Here is a 7,425-nt window from a genome sequence, read left to right on the forward strand (position 1 = left end):
GTCCCCCTTTTTAAAAAGGGGGACCACCACCCAGTCTGCCAATCCAGAGGCACTGTCCCTGACCTCCACACAATGTTGAAGAGGCGTGTCAGCCAAGACAGCCCAACAACATCCAGTGCCTTCAGGAACTCAGGATGAATCTCATCCACCCCTGGAGCCTGGCCACTAAGGAGCTTTTTAACTTCCTCAGCAACCTCAGCTCTTGTGATGGGTGAGTCCTCCCAAGCACCCTCAGACTCTGCATCCTCCTCAGACAACATGAAGGTGGGATTGAGGAGATCCTCAAAGTATTCCTTCCACCAGTGGACGATGTCCCCAGTTGAGGTCAACAGCACTCCATCCTTGCTGTAAACAGTAGGGACAGAGCAATGATTCCCCTTCCTGAGGCGCTGGACGGTTTGCCAGAATCTCTTCGAGGCCAACCAAAAGTCACTTTCCATGGCCTCACCGAACTTCTCCCACACCCGAGTTTTGCTTCAGTGACCGCCAGAGCCTCATTCCGCTTGGCCCATCAGTATCTGTCAGCTGCCTCTGGAGACCCACAGGCTAACCAAGCCCAATAGGAATCTTTCAGCTTGACAGCTCCCCTCACCACAGGTGTCCACCACTGGGTTCAGGGATTACCGCCACGACAGGCATCAAGAACTTTGCAGCCACAGCTCTGCACAGCCGCCTCAGCAATGGAGGTGTGGAACATGGTCCACTCTGACTCAATGTCCCCATCCTCCCCTGGTATGCAGTTGAAGCTCTGCCGGATGTGGCAGTTGAAAATCCGACAGACAGGAGCCTCCGCCAGACATTCCCAGCATACCTTCACTACACATTTGGGCCTGCCAGGTCTGTCCAGCCTCCTCCCCTGCCATCTGATCCAGCTTGCCACCAGGTAGTGATCAGTTGACAGCTCTGCTCCTCTCTTCACCCGAATGTCCAAGACATGCAGTCGTAGAGCAGATGAAATGACTACAAAGTCAATCATCAATCTACGGCCTAGGGTGTCCTTGTGCCATGTGCACTTATAGCTTCATGGAAGAGTGGCCAGAAAAAAGCCATTGCTTAAGAAAACACATTTGGAATTTTCCCAACAGCATGTGGCAGACTCCCCAAACACAGGGCAAAAGATTCTCTGGTCAAATGAGACTAAAATAGATCTTTTTGGCCATCATGGGAAGTGCCATTTGTGGCACAAACCCAACATCCTGAGAACACCATTCCTACAATGACGCATGGTGGTGACAGCATCATGCTGTGGGGATATTTTTCATCTGCAGGGACAGGAAAGCTGGTCAGGACTGAAGGAAAGATGGATGGCACTAACTATAGTGCAATTCTGGAGGAAAACCTGTTTAAGTCAGCCAGAGGTTTGAGACTGGGACAAAGGTTTACGTTCCTGCAGGACAATGACCCTAAACATACTGCTAAAGCTACACTGAAGTGGTTTAAAGGGAAACATTTAAATGTCTTGGAATGGGCTAGTCAAAGCCCAGATCTCAATCCAATTGAGAATCTGTGGCATAAATTGAAGATTGCTGTACACCAATGCAACTTATCTAACTTGAAGGAATTGGAGCAGTTTTGCCTTAAGGAATGGGCAAAAATCCCAGTGGCTAGATGTGCTAAGCTAATACAGACATACCCCAAGAGACTTGCAGCTGTAATTGCAGCAAAAGATGGCTCTAGAAAGTATTGACTTTGGGGGGTTAATACCTATGCACACTCCAGATTTCTGTTTTTTGATCTTAATTATTGTTTGTGTTACAATAAAACAACAATTTGCCCCTTTAAAACTGTAGGCATGTTGTTTAAATCAAATGGTGCTAACCCCCCCAAAAATCCATTTTAATTCCATCTTGTTATGCGACAAAACAGGACAAACACAAAGGGGGATGAATATTTTTGCAAGACACTGTAGGTGTTGAAGCCAAATACATATATAAGCCAAACTCTAAGTGTAATTTGCTTTTGTTTGTTGAATGATGATTCCTCACTTGAACTCTCTTTACGTGAAAAACATCTGATATTTGCAGGCTTTACTGCTGCCAAAAGGCAATCCTCCAGCTGTGGTTTAAACCTGATATTAGTTTAAAATGTTACTGGATTAGATCTTTACTTAACATTGCATCATTAGAGGAGACCACAGCTCGACTGAATAATGCTAGTTTGTCAACGGTAAATGCATGGATGGGACTTTGCTCATCAATTAATAACACTCTGTACACTATCACGTAATAATACTCTTTAGTCATTAGTATGATGTCCTTGCAATGTTTTTTTTTTTGACTCTCTGATCTGCCCCCCCTTTTATTTTTCGTTTTTTGGTTGTTTTTGTTTTTTTTGTTCTTGTGTGCCTTTTCAAGTTGTATCTGTTTGTATGTTCTCTTCTGAAAGCACAAATAAAAAGTATAATCATAAAAAACTCTAGGTGTAATTTCTGCACCTGTTCAGAGTTCACAGTGGCCTCCATACAAATATGGCTACTGTGGACTACAACAACCATCCTGCACCGCATTGATCTCAGTCTCTAGAATCCTAATCATGCACACCTGTTCATGATCACAGCCTCATTACCACTGTGTATTTAACTTTCAGTTCTCAAGGATATATCAAAGAAATGTTCAGTGTTCCAATGTCTGACTTTATGAAGCCTTTATTGTCTGTGCCGATTATTAAGTTACTGACCTAATTTATGTTTTGATTGACTGCCTATAATCTCTGCCTCTGACATTGTTTGTACCTCACCTGACTATTACACATTTGCTGATGCTGCCTTTGCCTCATGATTTCAAATTTGTCTGCCAGTTTTCCTTCATTAAACTCTCTACTGCTTTTACATCCATCTGTCCCCTGCTTACCTGACACCAAGCTGAGGAGTAGCTTAGCCTGTGTATCAATAACATTTATCACTTGTGACTTCAACAGTAACTTGTACTCTACCATCACAAAAGAGGACTCAAAAACCAAACATCTAATCAGAACAGTTTAACTCACCTTTTGGACAAAGCTTGAGACCCAACACTTGACACAGAGCATGGAAATGGCCAAGATGTTCCAGCATTATATGGTGTGGAAGTGGATGCCTCTTTCTCATAGCTGAAGCAAAACAACATATATACATATAATTTTTGTGTGTGTGTGTCAGGGTTAAAGGCATGATGTGATCACAGAGCTAACATGCCTTGATGACCAGCCATATCCAGACTCCCTCATTGACCTAAATATTCACCTGCATAACCTGCTACAGAACCAGAAAGTAAAGCTGGCTGAGCGAGCCATCATCTGAGGTGACCATGATCATGAACCCATGCAAAGTACAACCCACCATTTGACAAATGTGCAAAATGGAGAAAGGATGGATTGTATTTCTACTGTGGCACTTCAGCATATCATATTGCACAGTGTCCTACACATCCAAGTAAGATCCCTCCTCTTTCTTTAAAGGAAAGAACACCACAACACTCTCACCCAACACTCAAACACAGTGACTCTCGTTTGCGTCTTGCAGTTGATTTTCATTGTGTCCTGATGAAGTTGTGATCAAACATTCAGACACCTCCTCTGTTGTTGGACACTGGAGCCTCCGAGAACTTTATCGACAGGGATACATTGTTAAACAGCTCCAGGTAAAAATTTAGACACCTCCTCGGGCACTATAAGTGCAAGTACTAGACAGGGGTACCATAAGAGGAGCAACTATAACTCACTGCACTTCATAAATCACACTGAAAGTTACAGCCATGCATTCAGAGCAAATATAATTTCTGGTCACATCTGCGAAGTTCCCCATTGTTAGATCTCATACCCATGTTATTTAATTAGCAGGGAAGGAATAATGATGGACCAAGTCAATGTGCGTGCAGTAAAAGGATCATCTATTCCCAGCTTAATTAAAAACCTCTAGCTATATATATATTTTTTTAATTTGCAAACTTTTAGCAGATTTTCATTTATAGATTTAGTTCCATAGCCTCTCCCCTCAAAAATGTTCATGAAAGCTCACATGGAATGAGCCAACTCACCAGGCTTTCACCCCTCTGAACGAGGCAATCACAACAACCCCTATTCTGAAACATCCACCCAGACCGTTCATAGTGGAAGTGAATGTGTCACCTGAGTAGGGGCTGTCCTGTCTCAAAGACTGAATGAGAAGGCAAAATTCCACCCTGTGGCTTTCTTCTGCTGGAAGTTGTAACCAGCAGAACAAAATAAGGAAATAAACAGAGTGAACAAATGTCATTATTTGCCCGCACAGTGTCATTATTTGCCAAAGCAAGTGATATGTTCCACCTACAGTACCGGTCAAAAGTATGGACACAGCTTTTAATTTTATTTATTTATTTATTTATTTATTAGGGGGGCATTTTGTTTTTTGTTTTGTTTTTTTGCTTTTTATGAAATAACACTTCATGTCTTAAAGTCATTGTTGTTTCTCTTTACTTAGTGGCTCTTGGCAGAATATGGATTACTACAGTTGTGGAATAGAGCCATTTATTGGATTTTTATTGTTTACTATTTAATGTTTGATGATCTCAAACACATTAAGATCATCACACAGGTATAATAAATAACCAGGACTTCATTCACAGTTTGTGAAGTCTCACTCCTAGAGTTTCAATTGATGATTCTAAGCATCTTGCAATCATAATGTTGATATTTTGCTCTCTGAATTTCCCTAGTATTTGCTGATCACCTGCTTTGCCTGCTTTGCTTTGATTCTTTGATTTTGTCTAAGATTGTTTGCCTGATTTTTAATAAAACATTAACCATATTGGCAACCGTCTCTACCGCCTGCTTGACAACTTTCAAATAAATATTTAGAGGCCATGCTTTTACATTATGCCTTGGTTACTATTTGAAACTGTTTGACAAATCCTCTCATTGCTCTGAAATACCATAAATGTCCTCAGTTCTCATAGGCCATAAGGTGAACCCCATTTTCGTTTCATCTCGCTCCGACGTCTCCGAACTACGAAATATTTATTTTAAAACTAAGAATGAGTACTAGAAAGTGTGGCGAAAAAAGTTCTCACCTTATAATCCTGTCAATTCCTCGCACCGAGCGATCGCGTGGCGAACTATTTTCCTCTAAAAATGATGTGTCGGGACATCACGTGACCGGTCTGGACCAATCGCGTTGCCGATTTTTGACCACAGATCAGCTGACAGCTTGCGTAATTACAGTCACATTAGTAGAAAAAGTCTCAAACACCCTCCAAAGTGGGTGAAGTGTCTTCTAAGTACTAAATAGTGCTTTAAATACATCACTAAGACAATATTGCATATATGTGGTATACTGAAGTGTTTATATTATTATTAGAATAAAAATAATTTTTATTATCACCATTATTATAGTACAAAATATGGTGTAATGGTCTATGACTAGGACCATTCATGTATTCATTCTCTTAGGTTATTAACTATAAAGTACTGATCAACCATAAAACAATTTGCTTGAAAAACAGACCTACAAATGTTACACAGGCAGTAATGGAATAGAGTATTGACTCGTCATTGTGGGCTATACACACCATGGATTAGCCATAAAATGGCATATATAATATATAGGCAATGCGTGTGATTTCAGATCAAGATTTAAGAAATTGTGCAGGAAGGAGAAGAGTCCATAGGAATAATAATCTCATCTCATTATCTCTAGCCGCTTTATCCTTCTACAGGGTCGCAGGCAAGCTGGAGCCTATCCCAGCTGACTACGGGCGAAAGGCGGGGTACACCCTGGACAAGTCGCCAGGTCATCACAGGGCTGACACATAGACACAGACAACCATTCACACTCACATTCACACCTACGCTCAATTTAGAGTCACCAGTTAACCTAACCTGCATGTCTTTGGACTGTGGGGAAAACCGGAGCACCCGGAGGAAACCCACGCGGACACGGGGAGAACATGCAAACTCCACACAGAAAGGCCCTCACCGGTCCCGGGGCTCGAACCCAGGACCTTCTTGCTGTGAGGCGACAGTGCTAACCATTACACCACTGTGCCGCCCAGGAATAATAATACACAATAATAATAATAATAATAATAATACAACCTATATATAATATTGCAGTTCTATTGCTCAGTTCAGAGGCACAATGGCAGGGATTCAAGTATTCACTACCTGTGCAGCGGCACAGTAGAGGTAGGTAAACGCACTAGGCAGCACTATGCACCTGCATCAGCGGCAACAAAGAAGATGCAAGACTGAGTCATCATACAACAGAACTATGTGGCAAATTGCAAACTTTAATAGAAAATGTAAACAACAAAACAGTGATATATACACATTACAAATGCAAATTTATATATACACAAAATATATATAAATATATAAAAGTCCTGTGGCACGGTGCAAAAAGGCAGGGGTCAGCATCCAGGCAATGACCTAGGTGTCAGTGACAGAGAAAGGGGGGGAAGACACACACACACACACACACAGTGCTGTGACTAATTGTCTTCACACTGAACAGTAGCAAGTAGCATTCTATGGTCATGTATGAGAAGTTAGTACATGGCTTACTTGTCCTTCTCTTGTCTAGCAGGCTCATTCAGAAATCTGGTGTACTGCTGGTAGCAGCTCTTGTGGTACTGCACCTCCAGAGCCACACAGTCTTTGTCCTTAATGTGTACCAGAATACTGTGGTCATCTTTAGTCTCAGCAGCAGTCTGCAACTTGCCTTGCCAGACAGAAAGACATGCTTATTACCACATAGGAATTTAAGTTTGCCAGTAGCATATTCACATAAAGGCACACATATGTTACATGCATACAAACATTGAAACATAACATCCATGCATGCAAACACACTTGCAGAGGGAGATAGCACTGTAGATAGTCATCAGTGATAGTGACCCTTTGTGGCGGGGGGGGGGGGGGGGGGGGGCAGGGGGGTTGATCAGTGATTGTGACCCTTTGTGTGAGTGTGTGTGTGGGTGTGTGTGGGTGTGTGGGTTTGCTTACCTGCTGTTAAGGTCTCAGCTTTTGAAAGAGCTTCCCTTTGTCATTTGCCTCCCTTTAAGACGAATTTGAGGGGTTTTTTTAACATATAATGCACAGGGCAAGAAGGACGGGACCTGAGCTGGACATAGGCAGTGCTGACCTGGATCTAAGACTCTTAGTGCTGCCCGATGCAGCTTCGGGGGGGGGCAGCTTCGGGGGGTCTTGCGGTGTCTTGAGTTTCATCTCCCCCTTCTTTCTCGCGCACCATACGCTTTCCCGCTCGTTCAATAGCAAGTTTGTCCGTAAACCTGCGGTAACATGCAGGGTGGAAGGCAGCATCCTCGGGTATCTTGTCAAACTCTAAATCTAAAGTGTTTGTAGTTTTCGGCTGGTCTCCTGTTCTCACCGCTCAACTGCAGCCACTGTCGGATACTGTCCCGGTATGTATTCCACCATTTGAAGGTAAATTCCTGGGTCACTCCGTGCTTC

General features: G+C 42.7%; 1 long non-coding RNA gene across 1 annotated transcript; it reads right to left on the minus strand.

The window, feature by feature from the left end:
* Positions 1–6,275: 6,275 nt before the first annotated feature.
* LOC132884373 (uncharacterized) lies at positions 6,276–7,000 on the minus strand. Its single transcript, XR_009654448.1, has 3 exons — positions 6,958–7,000; positions 6,517–6,673; positions 6,276–6,381 (listed from the first exon to the last, which is right to left on the minus strand). It is a non-coding gene; the product is annotated as an uncharacterized LOC132884373 (long non-coding RNA).
* Between the last annotated feature and the right edge of the window lie 425 nt (positions 7,001–7,425).

This window comes from Neoarius graeffei, chromosome 4, assembly GCF_027579695.1.
Source record: "Neoarius graeffei isolate fNeoGra1 chromosome 4, fNeoGra1.pri, whole genome shotgun sequence".
NCBI lineage: Eukaryota > Metazoa > Chordata > Actinopteri > Siluriformes > Ariidae > Neoarius > Neoarius graeffei.